Raw genomic sequence first — 24,966 nt, 5'->3', positions numbered from 1 at the left:
CCGACTTCAGGACCTGTCTTTTTGCACCAGACTTTGACTGTGACTTCATCATCTGCATGGATGTGTCAAAGGTGGGACTGGGAGCCACAGCGGGAGTCTACACCCAGTGACTCTGATCTGCAGGAGACTCCAAGCTGGTGAGCAACGTTTGTCCGCCATTGAGAGGGCATGCCTAGCTATCATATGGATGCTGCTAAAGCTGAAGCCCTGTATTTAGGGAAGGAAATTCATCCTCTGCACCAACCATTCCCCTTTAGTGTGGCTATGAACTATGAAATCCAATAGCAGCAAGAAGGACACCGATTCTGCAAGACTTTGACTTTGAAATCCACAGCATAAAAGGGATCCAGAATGTGGTTGTTGGTGCCTTGTCTTGAAGGCCAAATGACTAATGGGTGGATCAAAGTTTGCAATATTGTATAACTGTTCTGTTTGTATAATAATAATGGAATATGTTTAAAGTGCAGTGTTTGCTTGGATGTTGATAAACTCAGAGGTGTGTATAGTGATGGTAAAAATAATGATGAGTATCAATGTAAAAGTTATGTAATTTGTATTAATGTCAGTAATATAAGAGTTTAATATATCTTTATTGATGTAAAAGTAATGTAATGTATCCTTCGTGATGTAAATAATGTAAGAGGTTAGTTTTTGTTTTCTTCCATAAACCTTCATTTGTTTATGAGGGCAAACTGTTAAGTTCTCCCTCTTAAAACAAGCTTATTAAGGGGGGGGGAAATGTGGTGTCCTCCCAGGTCATGAATATTCATATGATATCTGTACAGGCCAATGGGAGTGCTGGAGGGGTGGAGTCACAAGCTATAAGATACTCAGCAGCACCAGGAGGAGTTTTAGTTAGAGAGAGTGAGGAAGAAGATTCAGAGTTGACAGAGTTTTGGGCAGGGGAGTGGTGGTTGAGAGTGGGTGAAGGAGGATTTTTGTTAAGAGTTAACAACATTGCTTGAACTATCATCATCTGTAACAATAAACAATTTCTATTAGGTTATTTTTAAAATGACATATGGCATGGACCTCTGTCATTAAGGACAGATAATGTTGATGTCATCAACTGGTGGCAGCTGAAAGACACGTAGCGTGACTTCTTAGTTTGGTCAAACAATCAGGGGCCACGTGGGAATCATGACAGAGCTCATCAACAATTTGAAGCTTCATTTTTATTCTCTGTCACCCAGAATTAGGAAAGTTTGACGACATTTATTTTGGCAGCATTGTCAGCCGGCGAGGTGGGCAGATAAGACTGAGGGAGGTAGAAAAACTTTGCACTGTACCGAGGGCGAAGATGGCAGGAAGTCAGGCCGGGCTCTGTTTTGTCCGTCACCAGGCGGAGGTCGGGGCTGCTTAGCGGCATGAGTTCCTGAAGTCATCTGTATTCCGCATCAGAGAAGTACGAAGCAAAGAACAGTCAGAACTGCTCCCTGAAAAGACACCTTTTCAACTAGAGCCAGGTAAACCTGGGTGCTTTGGATTGTGATTTCCACCAACGTTAATCCAAACAACAGCTGGCGAGTTCCAGATTGAGGAAGGCGATGTCGGGGTGATCCTCCCAAAGGCTGGGCTGATAAACAACTCAGTAACCTCTAGCCCTGCGTAGCTACCATCCGGGGGGGGGGGGAATCTGTGGGTCAGGACAGAATTGAGAAACAGGAGACATAGTTTCATGGACGTGCCATCTTCTCATGCAGTTAACAGCAGCATGTTCAAACTCATTTTGGTAAAGTCCCTTTCTGGGATCAAAATCCATCGATCGGTGAAATAAGAACGGAGAGTCAGGGAACGGGAGAAATCGGCTTATGAAGGGACGCTACGAAGCCTGGTGACCCTACATCAGTCTGAACCCTTGGCACTAGTGATCTCTGTGTCACGGAAAGATTAACTGCTCAAAAACCAAGCTCCTTTGTGTGTTCTTCTCCAAATCCAAAGTTAGCAACTAACTTCAATACAAACTCCTTCATGAATCAGATTTCATCTCTTGTTATGTAGGTATGAGGAGAGCTCTCTTCCAAAGAAAAGCACACACACACGCACACAAACAGGCATGCAGATATCACAGTGGAATTTCTTTACCCCATCGCCTAGTAAAACATGGTCTCATTGGGTCCCTTAACATATCTCACAATGCCCTTGTGAATCTGCCTAAGATGCTGCCAGCCCGATTTCACTAAGCCTCCCTGAAAGCCTCCGCCAGCTCTTGCTGAAAGAACAGTACGTTGGTGGCAGATGGAGTATGATTTGGAGATGTCTAAATATCGCAGAGATGTCTCGATCCATAACTGGTGCCAGATGAGAAAGGTTTGTGCTGAGAAAGGAGTCAGAAATCAGAATCCAACTCCATAGGGTGTCGACAACTGACCAAATTTAGATTGCAAACTAAAGACCTAGTATAAGGTGGAGGCCTCCCTAAAGGAAGCCTTGAGTTCACAACAGCTTAGCGGGACTGTTGAGGACAAGACATTTTGGAGGCAGCTGACACAAAGGGTGGCCAGAAATTAGAGGTGACTTGACAGCACGGAACAGCAGCAACTGCAGGAGTGAATCCCAAAGGATGACTATTTGCAGCCCTTATGGAACTAGGACAAAATAGTTTAAAGTTCTTCTACCAGTAATAAAGGGGAAGTACTTCTAAGTGGGACGGATCACCTGGCTGTGGAGCCAGAGGCTAGGAGTTCAATTCCCCACTGTGCCTTGTGGGAGAAAAGCCATTTTGGGCAAGCCACATGGTCCCAGAGTTCCCTTCTTCAGGGCACACATTTCTATGTCCTGAGGAAGGAAATATTAAACCATTTATTTATTTATTTATTTATTTATTTATTTATTTATTTATTTATTTATTTATTTATTTATTTATTATTTGATTTCTACCCCACCCCTCTACGCAGAGTCTAGTCGGGGCGATTTACAAACAGTTATAAGACATCATAAAAATATTTATCATCAAACAATCACATACTTAAATCAACAAATTTAGAAGTTCAAGATAGAGAAAAAGGAAAACTAAAGAAGAAAAGAATCAAGTGTTGACTGGAGGGAAGGCCTGCCTAAAGACCCAAATCTTTAAATGACTCTTAAAAACACCCAGCGTGGCTGATTTCCGACAGCAAGGTGTTCCATAATCAAGGGACCACTGCCGAGAAGGCCCAGTTTCTTGTTCTTTCTTTCCTCTCTCGCCGTTAGGCCCCTCAGCCATCTTTCCTGGCTAGAACGAGTGACTCGGATAGATCTAGGTGGGAGAAGGCGTTCCACCATGTCTTGAGGTCCTGAACTGTTTAGGGCTGTCCACCGATTCCTAACTCCGAGAGCCTCCCCAGGAGGATACTGTGGTCGACTGTATCAAAGGCCACTGAAATGTCAAGGAGGACCAACAAGGACATATTGCCTCCCTCAACAGGTCATCCAACAGTGCAACCAGTGCCGTGTCCGTACTGTGGCGCGGCCTGAAGCCTGACTGAAATGGGTCCAGGGCATTGGTTTCATCCAAAAGAACCTGCAGCTGATCAGCCACCACCCTATCCACCACTTTGCTAAGGAAAGAAACATTGGCGACAGGCCTGTAGTTGCCAATGTCGTCCACTGCCAAATTTGGTTTCTTCCTAATGGGCCTAATGAGTGTCTCCTTGAGGGCAGGAGGAACCTTGCCCTCAAGGAGAGACCCATCAATTATCACAGTGGCCCATGCAGTTGTTATAGGCCTGGCTGCTTTGATCAGCCAGGACGGGCAAGGGTCAAGGGAGGAGATGGTGGCCTGACAGCGATCAAGCGCTTTGTCCACCAAATCTGGTGTCACAGGCTGAAAGAGCGCCGGACATCTCTGCTCCTCCACTGTATTTTAAAAAAAGGAGAGAGATCCTGGCGGATGGTCTCCACTATAGAATTTTAAAATGCTGCAAATTGGTCAGGTGAGATATTAGTGGGAGGCCCATTTCTGAGTCCCGGAGGGCTAGAAAAATCTGGAAAGGGTCACCCTAAACTGGAATAGATTTCATGATATGTTAGTTGGTTGGTTAGATAGTTAATTGGGGAAAGGGCTTTGCCTGTGTGCATATGGGGAAGGACCACAGATGGTCTCACCCTCCTGAATACCCAAGCGAGGATGGCACTTGATGTGAAGGAAGAGGCAAGGAAGAGGTCAGGGTTACCAAACCTGTCTTGGCTTAAATCTCTTTTCTTAGGATTTTTTTTGTAATTAGAAGAAATGCCTTAATGTCATGTCTCAAGCTAACCTAGTGCAGAGCCCTAATGCAGAGTAAAAAACCTCTCAAGGAATAAGAAGAGAGAGAAGTTGTTTCTAGGCTTTATGTAGAGTTAGGATTCAATCCCATGCCAGCTAAGAGTATAAGACAGCTGGTCATCCTTTGTTCGGGGCCCTCTGCTGCCTGGGCACCTACAAAGGCATTTGTGATTTTTGAAATAAAAATAACTGCTTTTTTGTAGGGTCACAAAATGAGAAGGCTGATAGGCTAAGTGATCATCAGATAATTAGGATAGCAAATAGTTTTAGAGAGAGAAGTTAAAGAAGTCAGCCACACACACAAGGATGTCTGCCAGCAGTGCTCCTGATCGGCGACTAGTAGAAGAGTTAGAATAAGACTGCCCTGTCCCCAGGAGGACTGTGTTTTATTAACCTTACAAGCTCGCAGGTAGTTGACAGTACAGTGCTGCCTCACAAGACGAACGCCTCGTTTTTGCGATTGCTGTGGTGCCTCACAAGATGGCTTCTTCAATGGCCGTGCTTCGCAAGATGATTTTTCCCCCCAAGATCGATGCCTGACAATACGAAAATAATTCATTCATCTTGTGAGGTTCCCATAGGAATGCATTGCAATGCATTCCTATGGGAAACTGCTTTTCACAAGACGAACATTTCGCAAGACAGCACTACTCGCCGAACGAATTACTTTAGTCTTGCAAGGCACCACTGTATACAGATAGCTGACAGAGTTCAGATAGGACAATGGTTAAATAATGCCATTAGGATTGCCCCCAAAAAAGGCTTTGAAGTTAGCTCCCTATCACTATGAGAAAGAGGAAGAATGGGTAGCCACGCCACCTCTCAGAAGCAGCTGTGACGACATCCAGGAAGATGTTCTCCACTACTGCAGAATCAGAGAACAGCTTAGCCACTTTGGGGAGAGGCATTCCCCCAACATTTCCCCTTTTTCTTTTTGATTAATTATATATATTCTTTTATAGGCTTACGGATTACATATAATTGCTTTCTACGAAGGCCAGAAAGCGGAGGTTTGCAACAAGCAGTAATTACTTAAAAAAAGGTTGGAATGCATTGAATAAAACAACAGCAAATTACAAGGAGTGTGAAAATCACAATTGCATACATTCATACAGTGCAAAGCCATCCGAAGTTGGGCAGCCATGACCATAAGCTGTCCCACCAGGAAGGATGTCTTGCTGTATGTTATTGGCAAGCTGTTTCAGATGAGTGAGCTGATTCTTCACTGTATGACTATTATCAGGTGAACTGAAGCAACAGAGATTAAAAGATTCATAACCAATATGATTGCGCAACATGAGATAATCCAATGCTACGCGATTGTCTAAAATAGCATTACATGATGTTGTTTCTGATTCAGCAGGGAAATGGCAGTGGAAGTGTGGTTAATGGTCTTAGCTAAGGTGCATACATGAAAACACAACAGCATCAGGGAGCTGGCATTCAGCTGAGAGACATCTAGAAAAGTCTCAAAAGTCTCTGGGATGTGCTGCTGACTTAGAGTTCTTTTGCATTAGCATTCTGCGCCTTTAACATCCCTCAGGTGACTTTGGACTGAGCGCCCTCAGGTCTGGCACTTCCAACATGCAGTCATCGGATTTAGGGTTAGGGTCATCACTGGGTGAAACTCTGGAATGGGGTTCTGCAGGTTGCAATGCCAGCTCATCCTTTCCATGATAAGGTCTCATGCACCGAACTGGAATCCACCAAGGACCTGTGAAAGTAAACAAAGCTGCAGGGCTGCAACTTGAGATTAATAAAGGAAAAGAACTCTTCAAATGAAGGTCAGGGGGCTGCTTATGAATCTCCTGCAGCTCTTCCATAGGATTCTCTATTGGCAACAGCTTGCGCTGATCTGCAAAGACAAATGATTTAGTGTTAACAATGCTATGGACCCTTGATGGGAATATTTGAATCTGGTTCCATTCTGGCTTGAGGACAAAGTAGTGGAACTGAGATCTATAGAGGGGGGTAAACTGCTTTTGGCAGAGACAAACACCTGGAGATGTGTTTTTACTAGACACGGTTATAAAGAACATGGGTCTTCTCCAGCACATGGAAACTTATTAGTAGAAAGGAAAGGGGGACAGAAGAAAATTACTAATTTCTTTTCTCCCAAGGAGAAGGGCACTAAAAATACCAATGCAATTAAAATGATACCATTACCTGCTCCCAACCTAGACTGGTCAATTGTGTATAGTGGTGCCTCACTAGACGGTTGCCCCGCTTGACGACGAAATCGCTTTACAATGGTTTTCTTGCGATCCTTTAGCGATCGCAAAACGATGGTTCCAATGGGGCTTTTCTGCTCTACAATCACCCACGCTGGCTTTAGAGCACTTTGGAGGCTTTTCCTGCACCGTCAGGAAAAACCTCCAAAGTGCTCTAAAGCGGGCTCGGGTGGTTTTGGGGCACCCCTGCCAGGGTTCTGATGGCTTCTCCTGCACCATCAGAGCCCTCGTGGGGGTGCCCCAAAACCACCCGTGCAGGCTTGGGGTTCCCCCCGGGCTTACCTTGCACCATGGGAGGACTCACCCGGGTCCCTCTGCACAGCGATCGGAATTTGCAGAGGCTTGTCCGAAACCCTTATTAAAGTTCCCTCCTCTTCCTCCAGCCTTTGGCAAGCCTCGGAAGGGAAAAATGCTCTTTTTCCCCCCTTTTCCCTTCCACCAGTCCATGGATACCCCCATTTGAAATACCCTCATCAAAAAGAAATCTGGGAAGTGGCATTTGCTGCACGTCCTTTGGGAAGTTAACAAGTGCATTCAGCCTATGGGCCCTTTACAATGCAGCTTACCTAAATCAAATGTGATACCCCAACACTTTCAGTTAATGATAGTAGAGCTCAAGGATTGTTTCTTCACTATTCCTTTAGCACCACAAGACAGGAAAATTTTGCCTTTACAGTCCCTGTGTACAACAATTCCCAGCCTACTGAAAGATATCAGTGGAAAACTTTGCCTCAGGGAATGGTGAATTACTCGGCATCATGTCTATATTTTGTGGATCTAGCCCTACAGCAATTTCGCTTGGAACATCCTGAATTGCATGGATGACATTTCAGTGGCGGGGAAATCCCTCACCACTATTGTCTATGATTCTCTAGCTAACTGCTTGGAGCAAAAAAGGCCTTCACATAGCTCCAGGAAAGATACAAACCACTCTTCCATTTCTTCATATAGGACACAAACTGTTGCAAGCCACATCTTCTCCGTTCTTCCCAGAACTAACAACTCCATCTCAATTTACATTAGTGCAGTAGCAACACTTCCTCGGGCACTTAAATTGGGCTCGTCTATTTTTGTGCCTTCCTACTCATGAATTGCAACCTTTGTTTAATGCACTCCGGGGACATCAGTCTCCTGCTGACTCCATACCCATCGCCAAGGCTATGAAACATGCCATACATCACATTAATGCAGCCTTGCGATGTACCGTGGTCGACCACATTCCTTCTTTTGGCCCCTTGCTGATGGTCATCTTAAACACTCCCCAGCTGCCTGCTGGGTTGTTGTGTAGCCCGAAGTCTGACAAGGCCATTGCTGTAGCAGAATGGCTTTATTTATCTAACACTCCTCCTTGAAATGTTTACTCTCTCTAAATGCGATTACAGACCTTGTAATCAAACGACGCCAATCAAAGGTTGGGATCTTCTATGTTGTTACTTACCTATTTCCAAAGCTGACCATGATCATTTAATGTCTACATCACTAACTTGTCAAATTTCTTTTTCAGACTACATTGGTGATATAAGTTTTAATCTACCTAAAGACCCTCGCGTAACATTAATTCTGCAAGTACCCTTTCGCTTTTCCTCTCTTTTCTCTGCTACTCCTCTCCCTGATGCTGTAACTGTTTTTACCGATGGCGCGCCTACCAGAGGCTTGATCACCTTTCAGCAACCTCCTGGAACCTGGAAAACCCATTTTACTTGTACTCAAATCTCTGCTCAGCGTGCAGAGCTGGCGGCTGTCATCCTTACCTTTAAAATGTTTCAAGATCGACCTTTAAATCTCATTGTGGACACTCAATGTGCATTTAACCTTCTCAATCGTCTGCCACATGCCTGTCTTTCTCCTGCTCTTGACTTTTCCTTACTTTCCCTGTTTCTGATCTTACAGCCTCTTTGCTGCCAGATCACAACAGTTTTTTGCAGCTCACATCTGATCTCATACTGGATTTCAAGATATGATCTCAGAGGGAAATCAATGTGCAGACCCTGCTCTTCATTCCTTGTCTGCCCTCTTTTCCAATCCTATTGACAACCATTCCTTTTTTTCATCCGAGTGCTAAACAACTCCATAAGCAATTTTCTATTCCGCTTGCTCAAGCTTGAGACATTGTTTACTCCTGCTCTTCCTGTTCCATGTCTCCGTTTCCTTTCCTTTTAATGCTGTTAACCCACAAGGAACAGATGCCAATCAGCTTTGGCAAATGGATGTTACTCCTGTTCCTACCCTTGCTCCTCTTTCTTATGCTCATCTAACTATTGATACTTATTCAGGATACCTCTGGGCTACCCCTCTCACCATGTCATACAACATTGTTTACGTACGTTTGCAGTAATGGGCCAGCCTCAAAAACAGACAATGGTCCTGCCCGTACCTCTAACGCGTTTACCGCTTTTTGTAACGAATGGGACGTTCGACCTTCCCACGGTATTCCTTATAACCCCACAGGACAGGCTATTGTAGAACGAGCACACCGCTCTTTTAAATTTCTCCTTTCAAAACACACAAAAGACAGAGGGATCAATCCCCGAGATGTTCCAGATGTAGTATCAATAGCATTGTTCACATTAAATCATTTAACTGTATCTGCAGGTCAGCATAAGTTGTCACCAGCAGAGAAACACTTTTGTAAAGAAATCCCCATGGAACAGCTGCTGGTGACTTATAAGCAACCTCCTGAACCTCAGTGGGAGGGTCCAGCCCTTTTACTAACATCGGGTCGCAGCTAGGCTGCTGTTTTTACTCCCACAGCTCCTTTGTGGATCCCAGCTCGGTGTGTGATGCCATATCGTGGGAAGAATGAGTTGGCATCGTAACCTGCAGGACCCCATTCCGGAATTCAATCCAGCGATGGCTCTGGAGCGGCGCCAGATGACTGCACGTTGCCGAAAGTGCCCGGCGTGACCTGATGGCACTCAGCCCACAGTTCCCTGGGGGATGTTAAGACGCCAAGCGCTGATGCAAAAAGAACTCTAAGCAGACGCCTTTAGTAAACCGTTTGGAATGTCTGGTTGCAACTCTGAGGAATTTGGAACAGCCCTCAATTATCAGTGAAGGCCCAGCAAACCATCAATTGCAGAATATTATGAAATAAAAAAGAAATATAAACAATTAATAGCACTAAAAAAGAGAAAAGCAATTAAGAGGGATGGAATGCACTAACAGAATACACTTTAAATAAAAACCCTAAACTCTTCTGGGCTCTTGTCACGGATGCTCTGTGCTCGTCCTCTAACCAGCTCAGCTGTAAGATCTCAGCAGACATCTGGGAACGGCCTTTCTCATTTCTCTTTGGCAATATTAAAGAGTACTCAATAGATTTCTTCCCAATTATAGATTTAAATGACATTCCTACGTGGAGGCCGGTCACAGTGACTGAAACAAAAACCCTGATTAGAAGCATGAAATCGGGCAAAGCGCTGGGAAAACATGCCATTCTCCCGGAAATGCTACAGGCTAACATGGATTGATGGGCACCTCTGTTGGTTGACCCATATTCATAACTCAGGCAAATTTCCCACCGCTTTGTCTCAAACCATAAAAATACATATCTAAGAAAGGAAAGAGAGGAGACCCAAGCAACTATAGGCCAATCAGTTTACTCCCTGTGCTGGGCAAATTGTACTCCAGTCATTTAAATCAAAGACTACTCACTTGGATAGAGGGGGAAAGTATTTGGGGGAAGGAACAGGCAGGCTTTAGAAAGGGTAGATCAGCAACCAATGATGGTATAATTTTAAGCCATCTTGCAGAGAAATACTGTATATGTATGTCCTCTTATGGTAACGGGCTTTATACTGCATTTATAGACTAAAATCAGCCTTTGATTCTGTCCAAAAATATATACTATGGTTAAAATTATATAAAGCCCCTATAGATAAGTGTCATGGATCAGATTATGTGGTTTAAATCATGTACTGAAGATGGGATATATAGTTGGGAACAATGTAAAAAGGATTCCATATTGGTTCTATGTATGAATGATTTTATATGATGGGAATGTATTTCCAGTGGGCTGTGGGAATGTTTTTCCTTTAGGCCAGTACAGCGGACCCTCAACTTACGAAGGTCCCTACTTACGAAAATTTCGAGGTGCGAAAAGCTCATGACGCAAAATTTTTGTTCGACTTACAGCCGGAGCTTCAACCTACAAAAGGCAGGGGGAAAAGGCGGGAAATTCAAAGCCGCCCCTGCTGCCCTCTGCCTACCATTCCCGGTGCACACAGGGACAGAAGGCAGAGGGCAGTGGGGATGGGAGACAGGGACAGTGAAGGGGTTTTTGAAGCTCAGAAAGCCGAAAGCTGCTCTGCGCCCACTGCCTGGTTTCTGAGCCGCTCCAACCCCGCTGCCGGCTTTCCACTTTCCAAAATTCACAACTGCTTTCGCTGTCCTTGTCTCCCGTCCCTGGTGCCCTCTGAAAGCCTGCAGCGGGGGCGGAGCAGCTTTCCGAGCTTCAAAAACCCGCTTGCTGTTCCTGTCTCCCATCCCCAGAGAGTGACAGCGAAGGGAGTTGTGAAGCTTGGAAAGCCAAAGGCCAGCAGCGGGGACGGAGTGGCTCAGAAAGCCAGCAGCGGGGGTGGAGCGGCTTTTGGCTTCCCGGGCTTCGAAAGCTGGACACGCTGCCCTCGGTCTCCCATCCCCACTGCCCTCTGCCTTCTCTCCACACAAGGACAGAAGGCAGAGGGCACCAGGGACGGGAGACAGAGAGCAGCGGGTACAGCTTTGGAATCCCCGGGATTTTTTTTTCTTTGCCTGGAATGGATTAAATGGTTTTCAATGCATTTCTATGGGAAATGGACTCTCGACCTACAGACATTTCGACCTGCGGCCACCGTTCCAATATGAATTAATTCCGTAAGTCGAGGGTCCACTGTACAAGCCAATACAAGATGAGAAGACCAGACATTTGTTATGGCGGAGAAGACAATGGACTGACAAAAACAACACCTGTTTCTCGTGAGAAGAGAAGGAGGGGACTGCTTCTATCACTTTATGCCATGATCGGATGACAGCGTGAGAGTACCAAGACAACAGGAGGAGCAAAGAAGATAGAAAAAGGAACATTTGCCACGTGCAATGTTCTATCTTGTTCCTATTTTTCCTTTTTGGATGGAACCATAGATTTTTCTAGGTCCTTTTGCCTGCTGCTCCGTGCAGGGAAAGGACTGGGGAAGATGTAGGGAGTCAAGGAAGAAGAGAAAGGGGTCTTTAGGCCTTTTGCCTACCCTAAGGAAGCTTTTAGAGATTTTTAGAACTATTGTAATTAAAAGAGGATTTTTGCCTTAATTGTTATTTGTAACAAGCCTTGGAAACACTTATTTGCTATGCTTTTGCATCAAACTGACTTTATTTCTTCAATAAAAAGATGAATTATAAAATCTTTTGGCTTCTTGAACAGTGAAGGTGTCTTAGCTATACCCTGAGGGAGAAGCAAGGCCACATGAAGCTACTGAGTCTTACCTAATTGAGCCAAGTAGATCTTAGGACTACAAAGCTCATGTGTAACTTCCTGCTGAGCTTTCTTAAGGGTCAACAAGTATCTTTTTAGGGGAGACTTGTAAGTAGTAGTCTAGGAGGATGGAAGTCTGTTCCAAGACACCACCCAAGCAGATCATTTAAATACAGGTTAAATAATGTGGGGCTAATATACAGCCCTGTCGAACCCCCGTATTAGCCTGAATAGGCTTTGGCAGATCTCCTTCTGTACCACATCTAACATGAAGTGCGGTACTTTGGTAAAGACATTTAATGAGATATAGGAGTCTCTTACTGTCAGGACCCAGTTTCCTATGAGGTAGAACGTGGTCGGTCAGACAGAGAGTAATTGGAAATCTGAGTACCCCTATGCAGCTGGGTGAGTCCTGGTGACTGCAGCCAGGGTGTACAACAGACTACTACTTACAAGTCTGCCCTAAAAAGATACTTGCTGACCCTTAAGAAAGCTCAGCATGAAGTTGCACATGAGCTTTGTAGTCCTAAGAGCTACTTGGCTCAATTAGGTAAGACTCAGTAGCTTCATGTGGCCTTGCTTCTCCCTCAGGGTACAGCTAAGACAGCTTCACTGTTCAAGAAGTGAAAAGATTTTATGATTCATCTTTTTATTGAAAAAGTATACATTTACAGAATAAAGTCAGTTTGATGCAAAAGCATAGCAAATAAGTGTTTTCAAGGCTTGTTACAAATTACAATTAAGACAAAAAAATCCTCTTTTAATTACAATAGCTCTAAAAATCTCTAAAAGCTTCCTTAGGGTAGGCAAAAGGCCTAAAGCCCCCTTTCTCTTCTTCCTTGACTCCCTACATCTTCTCCAGTGCTTTCCCTGCAGGGAGCAGCAGGCAAAAAGACCTAGAAAAATCTATGGTTCCATCCAAAAAGGAAAAATAGGAACAAGATGGAACACTGCACATGGCGAAAGTTCCTTTTTCTATCTTCTCGGCTCCTCCTGTCATCTTGGTCTTCCCACGCTGCCATCCGAATACGGCATAAGGTGATAGAAGCCATCGGTAAAAACAGTTACAGCATCAGGGAGAGGAGTAGCAGAGAAAAGAGAGGAAAAGCGATAGGGTACTTGCTGAATTAATGTTACGCGAGGGTCTTTAGGTAGATTAAAACTTATATCACCAATGTAGTCTGAAAAAGCAATTTGACAAGTTAGTGATGTAGACATTAAATGATCATGGTCAGCTTTGGAAATAGGTCAGTAACAACATAGAAGATCCCCACCTTTGATTGGCGTTGTTTGATTACAAGGTCTGTAATCGCATTTAGAGAGAGTAAACCATTCGGGGAGGAGCGTTAGATAAATAAAGCCATTCTGCTACAGCAATGGCCTTGTCAGACTTCGGGCTACAGTTGGGGAGTGTTTAAGATAACCAGCTGCAAGGGACCAAAAGAAGGAATGCCGTCGACCACAGCAGGAGACTGATGTCCCCGGAGTGCATTAAATAAAGGTTGCATTCATGAGTAGGAAGGCACAAAAATAGATGAGCCCAACTTAAGTGCCCGAGGAAGTGTTGCTACTGCACTAATGTAAATTGAGATGGAGTTGTTAGTTCTGGGAAGAACGGAGAAGATGTGGCTTGCAACAGTTTGTGTCCTATATGAAGAAACGGAAGAGTGGTTTGTATCTTTCCTGGAGCTATGTGAAGGCCTTTTTTGCTCCAAGCAGTTAGCTAGAGAATGATAGACAATAGTGGTGAGGGATTTCCCCGCCACCAAAATGTCATCCATGCAATTCAGGATGTTCCAAGCGAAATTGCTGTAGGGCTAGATCCACAAAATATAGACATGATGCCGAGTAATTCACCATTCCCTGAGGCAAAGTTTTCCACTGATATCTTTCAGTAGGCTGGGAATTGTTGTACACAGGGACTGTAAAGGCAAAATTTTCCTGTCTTGTGGTGCTAAAGGAATAGTGAAGAAACAATCCTTGAGCTCTACTATCATTAACTGAAAGTGTTGGGGTATCACATTTGGATTAGGTAAGCTGCATTGTAAAGGGCCCATAGGCTGAATGCGCTTGTTAACTTCCCAAAGGTCGTGCAGCAAATGCCACTTCCCAGATTTCTTTTTGATGAGGGTATTTCAAATGGGGGTATCCATGGACTGGTGGAAGGGAAAAGGGGGGAAAAAGAGCATTTTTCCCTTCCGAGGCTTGCCAAAGGCTGGAGGAAGAGGAGGGAACTTTAATAAGGGTTTCGGACAAGCCTCTGCAAATTCCGATCGCTGTGCAGAGGGACCCGGGTGAGTCCTCCCATGGTGCAAGGTAAGCCCGGGGGGAACCCCAAGCCTGCACGGGTGGTTTTGGGGCACCCCCACGAGGGCTCTGATGGTGCAGGAGAAGCCATCAGAACCTTGGCGGGGGTGCCCCAAAACCACCCGAGCCCGCTTTAGAGCACTTTGGAGGTTTTTCCTGACGGTGCAGGAAAAGCCTCCAAAGTGCTCTAAAGCCGGCGTGGGTGATCGTAGAGCAGAAAAGCCCCATTGGAACCATCATTTTGCGATCACTAAAGGATCGCAAGAAAACCATTGTAAAGCGATTTTGCCGTCAAGCGGGGCAACCGTCTAGTGAGGCACCACTATACTCAATTGACCAGTCTAGGTTGGGAGCAGGTAATGGTATCATTGTAATTGCATTGGTATTTTCAGTGCCCTCCTCCTTGGGAGAAAAGAAATTAGTAATTGTCTTCTGTCTCCTTTTCCTTTCTACTAATAAGTTTCCATGTGCTGGAGAAGACCCATGTTCTTTATAACCGTGTCTAGTAAAAACACATCTCCAGGTGTTTGTCTCTGCCAAAAGCAGTTTTCTCCCCTTTATAGATCTCAGTTCCACTACTTTGTCCTCAAGCCAGAATGGAACCAGATTCAAATATTCCCATCAAGGGTCCATAGCATTGTTAACACTAAATCATTGGTCTTTGCAGATCAGCGCAAGCTGTTGCCAATAGAGAATTCTATGGAAGAGCTGCAGGAGATTCATAAGCAGCCCCCTGACCTTCATTTGAAGAGTTCTTTTCCTTTATTAATCTCAAGTTGCAGCCCTGCAGATTTGTTTACTTTCACAGGTCCTTGGTGGATTCCAGCTCGGTGCATGAGACCTTATCATGGAAAGGATGAGCTGGCATTGCAACCTGCAGAACCCCATTCCAGAGTTTCACCCAGTAAAGACCGTAACCCTAAATCCAATGACTACATGTCAGAAGTGCCAGACCTGAGGGCGCTCAGTCCAAAGTCATCTGAGGGATGTTAAAGGCACAGAATGCTAATGCAAAAGAACTCTAAGTTAGCAGCACATCCCAAAGACTTTTGAGACTTTTCTAGATGTCTCTCAGCTGAATGCCAGCTCCCTGATGCTGTTGTGTTTTCATGTATGCACCTTAGCTAAGACCATTAACCACACTTCCACTGCTATTTCCCTGCTGAATCAGGAACAACATCAATTATGTAATGCTATTTTAGACAATCGCGTAGCATTGGATTATCTCATGTTGCGCAATCATATTGGTTATGAATCTTTTAATCTCTATTGCTTCATTTCATCTGATAATAGTCATACAGTGAACAATCAGCTCGCTCAGCTGAAACAGCTTGCCAATAACATACAGCAAATCCTTCCTGGTGGGACAGCTTATGGTCATGGCTGCCCAACTTTGGATGGCTTTGCACTGTATGAATGTATGCAATTGTGATTTTCACACTCCTTGTAATTTGCTGTTGTTTTATTCAATGCATTCCAGCCTTTTTTTCAGTAATTAGTGCTTGTTGTAAACCTCCGCCTTCTGGCCTTCGTAGAAAGGAATTATATGTAATCCGTAAGCATATTAACGAATATATATACTGTATAATAAAAAAGAAAAAGGGGAAATGTTGGGGGAATGCCTCTCCCCAAAGTTGCTAAGCTGTTGTCTGATACTGCAGTGGTAGAGAACACTCTCCTGGATGTCGTCACAACTGCTTCTGAGAGGTGGTGTGGCTACCCATTCTTCCTCTTTCTCATAGTGATAGGGAGCTAACTTCAAAGCCTTTCTTTATGGCAATCCTAATGGCATTGTGTAACCATTGTCCTATCTGAACTCTGTCAACTATCTGTATACAGTGGTGCCTCGCAAGACGAAAGTAATTTGTTCTGCGAGTAGTGCTGTTTTGCGAAATTTTCGTCTTGCGAAAAGCAGTTTCCCATAGGAATGCATTGCAATGCATTCCTATGGGAACCTCACAAGATGAATGAATTATTTTCATCTTGCGAGGCATCGGCCTTGGGGGGGGAATCGTCTTGCAAAGCACAGCCATAGAAGAAGCCATCTTGTGAGGCACCAAAGCAATCGCAAAAACCATTCATCGTGCGGGTTTTTCATCCCGCGAGGCATTCGTCTTGCGAGGCAGCACTGTACCGTCAACTATCTGCGAGCTTGTAAGGTTAATAAAGCACAGTCCTCCTGGTGACAGGGCAGTCTTATTCTAACTCTTCTATTAGTCGCCCGTCAGGAGCAATGCTGGCAGACATCCTTGTGTGTGTGGCTGACTTCTTTAACTTCTCTCTCTAAGAGTATTTGCTATCCTAATTATCTGAGGATCACTTAGCCTATCAGCCTTCTCATTTTGTGACCCTACAAAAAAAGCAGTTATTTTTATTTCAGAGATCACAAATACCTTTGTGGGTGCCCAGACAGCAGAGGGCCCAGAAGAAAGGATGACCAGCTGTCTTATACTCTTAGCTGGCATGGTATTCAATCCTAACTCTACATAAAGCCTAGAAACCACTCCTCTCTTTTCTTATTCCTTGAGAGGTTTTTTACTCTGCAATAGGGCTCTGCACTAGGTTAGCTTGAGACATGACATTAAGGCATTTCTTCTAATTAAAAAAAATCCTAAGAAAAGAGATTTAAGTCAAGACAGGTTTGGTAACCCCAACCTCCTCCTTGCCTCTTCCTTCACATCAAGTGCCAACCTCGCTTGGGTATTCAGGAGGGTGAGACCATCTGTGGTCCTTCCCCATATGCACACAGGGAAAGCCCTTTCCCCAATTAACTACCTAACCAACTAACATATCATGAAATCTATTCCAGTTTAGGGTGACCCTTTCCAGATTTTTCTAGCCCTCCGGGACTCAGAAATGGGCCTCCCACTAATATCTCACCTGACCAATTTGCAGCATTTTAAAATTCTATAGTGGAGACCATCCGCCAGGATCTCTCTCCTTTTTTTAAAATACAGTGGAGGAGCAGAGATGTCCAGCGCTCTTTCAGCCTGTGACACCAGATTTGGTGGACAAAGCGCTTGATCGCTGTCAGGCCACCATCTCCTCCCTTGACCCTTGCCCGTCCTGGCTGATCAAAGCAGCCAGGCCTATAACAACTGCACGGGCCACTGTGATAATTGATGGGTCTCTCCTTGAGGGCAAGGTTCCTCCTGCCCTCAAGGAGACACTCATTAGGCCCATTAGGAAGAAACCAAATTTGGCAGTGGACGACATTGGCAACTACAGGCCTGTCGCCAATGTTTCTTTCCTTAGCAAAGTGGTGGAGAGGGTGGTGGCCGATCAGCTGCAGGTTCTTTTGGATGAAACCAATGCCCTGGACCCATTTCAGTCAGGCTTCAGGCCGCGCCACAGTAAGGAAACGGCACTGGTCGCACTGTTGGATGACCTGCTGAGGGAGGCAATATGTCCTTGTTGGTCCTCCTTCACATTTCAGTGGCCTTTGATACCGTCGACCACAGTATCCTCCTGGGGAGGCTCTCGGAGTTAGGAATCGGTGGACAGCCCTAAACAGTTCAGGACCTCAAGACATGGTGGAACGCCTTCTCCCACCTAGATCTATCCGAGTCACTCGTTCTAGCCAGGAAAGATGGCTGAGGGGCCTAACGGCGAGAGAGGAAAGAAAGAACAAGAAACTGGGCCTTCTCGGCAGTGGTCCCTCGATTATGGAACACCTTGCTGTCGGAAATCACCCACGCTGGGTGTTTTTAAGAGTAATTTAAAGATTTGGGTCTTTAGGCAGGCCTTCCCTCCAGTCAACACTTGATTCTTTTCTTCTTTAGTTTTCTTTTTTCTCTATCTTGAATTTCTAAATTTGTTGATTTAATTATGTGATTGTTTGATGATGAATATTTTTATGACGTTTTATAACTGTTTGTAAGCCGCCCTGACTAGACTCTGCGTAGAGGGGTGGGGTAGAAATCCAATAATAAATAAATAAATAAATAAATAAATAAATAAATAAATAAATAAATACATACATACATACATACATACATACATACATACATACATACATACATACATACATACATACATACATACATACATACATACATACATAAATGGTTTAATGTTTCCTTCCTCAGGACATAGAAATGTGTGCCCTGAAGAAGGGAACTCTGGGACCATGTGGCTTGCCCAAAATGGCTTTTCTCCCACAAGGCACAGTGGGGAATTGAACTCCTAGCCTCTGGCTCCACAGCCAGGTGATCCGTCCCACTTAGAAGTACTTCCCGTTTATTACTGGTAGAAGAACTTTAAACTATTTTGTCCTAGTTCCATAAGGACTGCAAATAGTCATCCTTTGGGATTCACTCCTGCAGTTGCTGCTGTTCCATGCTGTCAAGTCACCTCTAATTTCTGGCCACCCTTTGTGTCAGCTGTCTCCAAAATGTCTTGTCCTCAACAGTCCCGCTAAGCTCCTATGAACTCAAGGCTTCCTGTGGCTTCCTTTAGGGAGGCCTCCACCTTATACTAGGTCTTTAGTTTGCAATCTAAATTTGGTCAGTTGTCGAGACCCTATGGAGTTAGATTCTGGTTTCTGACTCCTTTTTCAGCACAAACCTTTCTCATCTGGCACCAGTTATGGATCGAGACATCTCTGCGATATTTAGACATCTCCAAATCATACTCCATCTGCCACCAACGTACTGTTCTTTCAGCAAGAGCTGGCGGAGGCTTTCAGGGAGGCTTAGTGAAATCGGGCTGGCAGCATCTTAGGCAGATTCACAAGGGCATTGTGAGATATGTTAAGGGACCCAATGAGACCATGTTTTACTAGGCGATGGGGTAAAGAAATTCCACTGTGATATCTGCATGCCTGTTTGTGTGCTTTTCTTTGGAAGAGAGCTCTCCTCATACCTACATAACAAGAGATGAAATCTGATTCATGAAGGAGTTTGTATTGAAGTTAGTTGCTAACTTTGGATTTGGAGAAGAACACACAAAGGAGCTTGGTTTTTGAGCAGTTAATCTTTCCGTGACACAGAGATCACTAGTGCCAAGGGTTCAGACTGATGTAGGGTCACCAGGCTTCGTAGCGTCCCTTCATAAGCCGATTTCTCCCGTTCCCTGACTCTCCGTTCTTATTTCACCGATCGATGGATTTTGATCCCAGAAAGGGACTTTACCAAAATGAGTTTGAACATGCTGCTGTTAACTGCATGAGAAGATGGCACGTCCATGAAACTATGTCTCCTGTTTCTCAATTCTGTCCTGACCCACAGATTCCCCCCCCCCGGATGGTAGCTACGCAGGGCTAGAGGTTACTGAGTTGTTTATCAGCCCAGCCTTTGGAAGGATCACCCCGACATCGCCTTCCTCAATCTGGAACTCGCCAGCTGTTGTTTGGATTAACGTTGGTGGAAATCACAATCCAAAGCACCCAGGCTTACCTGGCTCTAGTTGAAAAGGTGTCTTTTCAGGGAGCAGTTCTGACTGTTCTTTGCTTCGTACTTCTCTGATGCGGAATACAGATGACTTCAGGAACTCATGCCGCTAAGCAGCCCCGACCTCCGCCTGGTGACGGACAAAACAGAGCCCGGCCTGACTTCCTGCCATCTTCGCCCTCGGTACAGTGCAAAGTTTTTCTACCTCCCTCAGTCTTATCTGCCCACCTCGCCGGCTGACAATGCTGCCAAAATAAATGTCGTCAAACTTTCCTAATTCTGGGTGACAGAGAATAAAAATGAAGCTTCAAATTGTTGATGAGCTCTGTCATGATTCCCACGTGGCCCCTGATTGTTTGACCAAACTAAGAAGTCACGCTACGTGTCTTTCAGCTGCCACCAGTTGATGACATCAACATTATCTGTCCTTAATGACAGAGGTCCATGCCATATGTCATTTTAAAAATAACCCAATAGAAATTGTTTATTGTTACAGATGATGATAGTTCAAGCAATGTTGTTAACTCTTAACAAAAATCCTCCTTCACCCACTCTCAACCACCACTCCCCTGCCCAAAACTCTGTCAACTCTGAATCTTCTTCCTCACTCTCTCTAACTAAAACTCCTCCTGGTGCTGCTGAGTATCTTATAGCTTGTGACTCCACCCCTCCAGCACTCCCATTGGCCTGTACAGATATCATATGAATATTCATGACCTGGGAGGACACCACATTCCTTCCCCCTTAACAAGCTTGTTTTAAGAGGGAGAACTTAACAGTTTGCCCTCATAAACAAATGAAGGTTTATGGAAGAAAACAAAAACTAACCTCTTACATTATTTACATCACTAAGGATACATTACATTACTCTTACATCAATAAAGATATATTAACCTCTTATATTACTGACATTAATACAAATTACATTACTTTTACCTTGATACTCACCATTATTTTTACCATCACTATACACACCTCTGAGTTTATCAACATCCAAGCAAACACTGCACTTTAAACATATTCCATTATTATTACACAAACAGAACAGTTATACAATATAGCAAACTTTGATCCACCCATTAGTCATTTGGCCTTCAAGACAAGGCACCAACAACCACATTCTGGATCCCTTTTATGCTGTGGATTTCAAAGTCAAAGTCTTGCAGAATCGGTGTCCTTCTTGCTGCTATTGGATTTCATAGTTCATAGCCACACTAAAGGGGAATGGTTGGTGCAGAGGATGAATTTCCTTCCCTAAATACAGGGCTTCAGCTTTAGCAGCATCCATATGATAGCTAGGCATGCCCTCTCAATGGCGGACAAACGTTGCTCACCAGCTTGGAGTCTCCTGCAGATCAGAGTCACTGGGTGTAGACTCCCGCTGTGGCTCCCAGTCCCACCTTTGACACATCCATGCAGATGATGAAGTCACAGTCAAAGTCTGGTGCAAAAAGACAGGTCCTGAAGTCGGTGCCTGTGACAATCTCCCATGTCATTCATGCCATTCATATTCATGAGCTGATTTGCATGAACCTATGAGTGGAGTGGAGAGGCGGAGTCAGCAGCTACATGAGGCTTGGTAGGAGAAGGAGGAGTCAGGGCTAGTTAGTCGGAGAGAGAGAGAGAGCTGGTTAGGCAAAATAGGTAGAGATGGTGATAATGATATAACAAGAGAAAAGAAGTATGTACTGAGAGAACGGTTGATGATTTGCTTATGTATAATGTATACCTGAAGAACTTCTGTTATTATTCAATCTGCCTCACTTCAATAAATAAGGTCTGTTTCTGTTCACAAGACAAGTGTTTTGACAAACGAAATTTATATTGTGGATTGAGATAATCCACTGGTGTCAGCGAGAAGAAAAGGCGGCGTGAGCTTTTGTGAGGGAAAGACAAGCAGGCACCACAAGGGCAAATGGCACAATTGGTGTCCGGCGGCGGGATACGAAATAATCCAGTAAAGCCAAAATTTAAAAGGGACTTTTCTGGAGTCCTGGGTACCTTTTAGTCAGAGGTCTGTGGTGAAGAAGTGGGTGACCCACTAGATCTTTTGTGGAAAAGCTTAGTGACAGGGCTTCTGAACTCAGATCTGGGGGAACTAAAGATAGGGAACTGATTCTAAAGGGAAAATTTTTGTGTGTGTGTTACCTCAGGCTTTGAAAGACCCAGTGGGCTAGCTTGAAATCCAAGGCTCTGAGAGAGAAGGGAGTACTGGTGGATAAAAAAGTGGAAGACAGGGTCAGAGCGGATCTGAGTTGATAAGAAAATAAAAAGCAGAGGCTTGAAACTAGAATTTCTTTTGTGTCTGGAGGCAAGAAGGTTGTCTCAGACCATGAAACATCATGGCTTGTGTGTGATGCCAGAGAAACTACAGCCATCTTTAGCTGCTGAGCGAGAGCTACATAATACCCCAGAAAAATACTGGGAAAAGAAAACAGCAGTAAAAGTGTTTTAAAAAGAGGCCTGACTAACTCAGCAATAGAAATCATTTCCTTTTATTAAGAAAGTACATACTTATGCTACCCAAAAGAAGTAAAAAGCCAATCATGGAGGAAATTGATCCTCAAGAGTTTAAGGGGAATGGGAATGGAGACCCTCAAATACCTGAGGAACCCTCAAGGGAAATTATTCAAAGCTCCCTAGATGTGGAGAAATGGAAACTAGAAAAGGACTATAGACTCAGAGAAAAAGCCATGGAATTAGAAATTAGGGGAAAAGCCAGAGTTGAAAAGAAAGCTAAGGAGCTAGGGCTCAAGGAAATGGAAATTAGAGAAAAAGCGAAAGCTGAGCACGAGGCCAGACAAATGGAATTAAGACAAAGAGAAATGGCATTTCAGAAAGAAAAAAAGACAAATGGAATTTCAAATAGAGACGAAAAAATTAGAAATTGCTGCTCAAAATAATAATAGTAATAATAACAACAACTAGCGAGGGAAATCTCTCAAAAATTGATCTAAAGAAATTTCCCCAATATAGGAGAGGAGATTGCCCTGAATTTCATTTCATTTGAGAGAGCATGCTGGGACTTTGAGATTAAGGATGATGAAAGGATGATAAATCTCCACTTATACAAATAAGTGGAGATTTAGCTGAGTTTTATTATCAGATGCCTTGGAGCAAGCTAGAGATTTTGAGGCATATAGAAAAATGGTATATTCTAGATTTGGCATAAATGCAGAACACCTTAGAAGAAAATTTCATGCCCTTACCAAAAAGCCTGAAGAATCTTATGCCCTATTAGGGCCTAAATTGTTTTAATGTTTGGACAAACTGATGAAACGTGAATGTCACTTCTCTAGTCCAAATGAAAAATGTACAGTGGGGTCTTGACTTGAGAACTTAATCCGTATTGGAAGGCGGTTCTCAAGTCAAAAAGTTCTCAGGTCAATTCTGCATTTCCCATAGGAATGTATTGAAAACCATTTGATCCGTATCTGCTCTTTTCCGTCCATAGAAACTAATGGGAAGCTGCTATTCCGCCTTCGACCACTAGAGGGGGATATTTTGTTTCTTTTTTTTCTTAGGTCAAGAAAGGTTCAGGGAAGGCAGGGAAAATACAGTCCAGGCAGTAGAGTACCAGGCAGTCTGAAGATTGTCTCCCAATCCACTCTCTAAACGCTGGGAGGAGTGAGGAAGCAGACAGGCACCCTTTTCACTGGCCAACAGTTAACTGAAAGTTCACATTTTGCACTTTCCCTGCCTCCCACGTGGTTTTTTTCAGTTCTTAACTCAAATCTAAGTATGTAATTCAAGTCAATATTTTCCTATGAGAGTGGTTCTTAAGTCAAAATGTTCTTAACTCAAGCCGTTCTTAAGTCAAGACCCCACTGTAGTTGGTTTAGAACAATTTTATTCAGTGTTGCCAGGAGAATTGCATTATTTGGTCAAGGACAAAAATCTTTAAAATGTATTACAGGCATCAGAATTTGCTGATTCCCTTAGTGAAATTAGAGATCCTCAGTTTTCTGAGGTAAAATTGTTGGAAATGTGTCGGATGATAGGAGGAGAGGACCCCCACCCAGTAGAGATTACCTCAGAAGTGCCCAAGCTACTAGAAGCCATTTTGGAGACAGACCCTCATCTCCAGACCACAGTTATCTGAAACCTAATAGTCATGAGGGAAAAGTTAACAAGGCCCTTTATTTTGAACCCAAGGCCAGTAAATGGTGCTATACATGTGGGGAGAAAGCTCATTTTTGGGCTCAGTGTGAGACTCAAAAGACTAAGGATTGGAATCAGCATAAAGGTGGAGATTCCAGTCCCCCTAAGGTGGTGTTTTGTGTACAGCATAATAAAACAACCAATGCAGCAGTTGAAGCTACTGTGGCGCTTTTGCCATAGCAATGCAAGTAACAGAAGGGTCCGAGATCCAAGATCGCCCTGTGACCAGGGTTGTCCAGTGCTTTCTGATAGAATGTAATCTGAATCTTCTACATAGCTCTGATGATGTTATCGGTGTGAATAATAATACGTATCTAGCGCTCAAGGATTCTTGATCACAAGTTACAATATGTCACCATGATATAGTCCCTAAGGAAAATATGTTAGACGATGAAAATATTTCTATTAAAGGGATTGGTTCTGAAATAGTGGTGCTGCCCATGGCAAAAATACCAATGAGATATAGGTCAGGATTTAGCTGAGCATGTGCAGAGTATTTTTGTGACAATTCGCTCTCAGAGAAGGCAAACTGAAGCCACTGAGGGAAATGAGGGAAATCTTCCTGCAATAAGAGAAGTGAAAGAGACAGCTGATCTAGTTATTCTGAGAAACCTTAAGAATCTATCTTTCATCAAAGAATAAAAGGAAGACCCTACCTTAAATGAATGGTTTGCACAAGTTAAGGAAATTCCACTCACCCCTGGAAAACCCTGAACGATGCCCCAGGTTAGAGGAAATCTAAGATAGTAGAAATGGCTGAGGTGGTCATATTGAAAAATTCTAATAATACTTCGGAAGCGCCCGCCGTGAAAATGCTGGCTGGTGCTTCAGAAAGAGTGGGGGGCGGGCTCCCCAGCGCTCCTTCGGAAGCGCCCGCCACAAGAATGCCGGCCGGCACTTTGGAAGGAGCGGGGGAGGGCTCCCCCACGCTCCCTCAGAAGCACCTGCCGTGATAATGCTGGCTGGCGATTCGGAAGGAGCACGGGGAAGCCGTCCCCCGCGCTCCTTCTGAAGCGCCCGCTGGCCAGCTGAGTGAAAATGCCGGCGGGGGCTTTGGGAGGACCGCGGGGGAGCCCGCCCCTCGCAGTCCTCCCCAAGTCCCCATTTTCACACAGCTGATCGGCGGTTCCAAAATGGCGACCCGCTGTTTTCTGGACGGATTCTTCGCTTACTGAGGCGGCA

At 44.3% G+C, this 24,966-nt stretch overlaps 2 long non-coding RNA genes across 3 annotated transcripts in view; one reads left to right on the top strand and one right to left on the bottom strand.

Moving 5' to 3' along the window:
• The first annotated feature begins 1,128 nt into the window (after positions 1 to 1,128).
• The window catches only part of LOC140704756 (uncharacterized), a 166,671-nt gene continuing 142,833 nt past the window's right edge, over positions 1,129 to 24,966 (top strand). The window contains exons 1-2 of one of the 2 annotated variants that reach the window (XR_013541294.1): positions 1,226 to 1,244; positions 1,343 to 1,466. This is a non-coding gene — a long non-coding RNA (uncharacterized LOC140704756). Of the gene's footprint in view, positions 1,467 to 24,966 lie in introns of both variants that reach the window. The other variant, XR_013541293.1, reaches the window with a different exon arrangement.
• LOC144586457 (uncharacterized) lies at positions 19,630 to 22,585 on the bottom strand. Its single transcript, XR_013541297.1, has 2 exons — positions 19,852 to 22,585; positions 19,630 to 19,753 (listed from the first exon to the last, which is right to left on the bottom strand). It is a non-coding gene; the product is annotated as an uncharacterized LOC144586457 (long non-coding RNA).

The sequence above is a fragment of the Pogona vitticeps genome, chromosome 2, assembly GCF_051106095.1.
Source record: "Pogona vitticeps strain Pit_001003342236 chromosome 2, PviZW2.1, whole genome shotgun sequence".
Taxonomy (NCBI): Eukaryota; Metazoa; Chordata; class Lepidosauria; order Squamata; family Agamidae; genus Pogona; species Pogona vitticeps.
The sequence above is the reverse complement of the archived record's forward strand: the minus strand, read 5'-3'. Positions and strand labels throughout refer to the sequence as shown.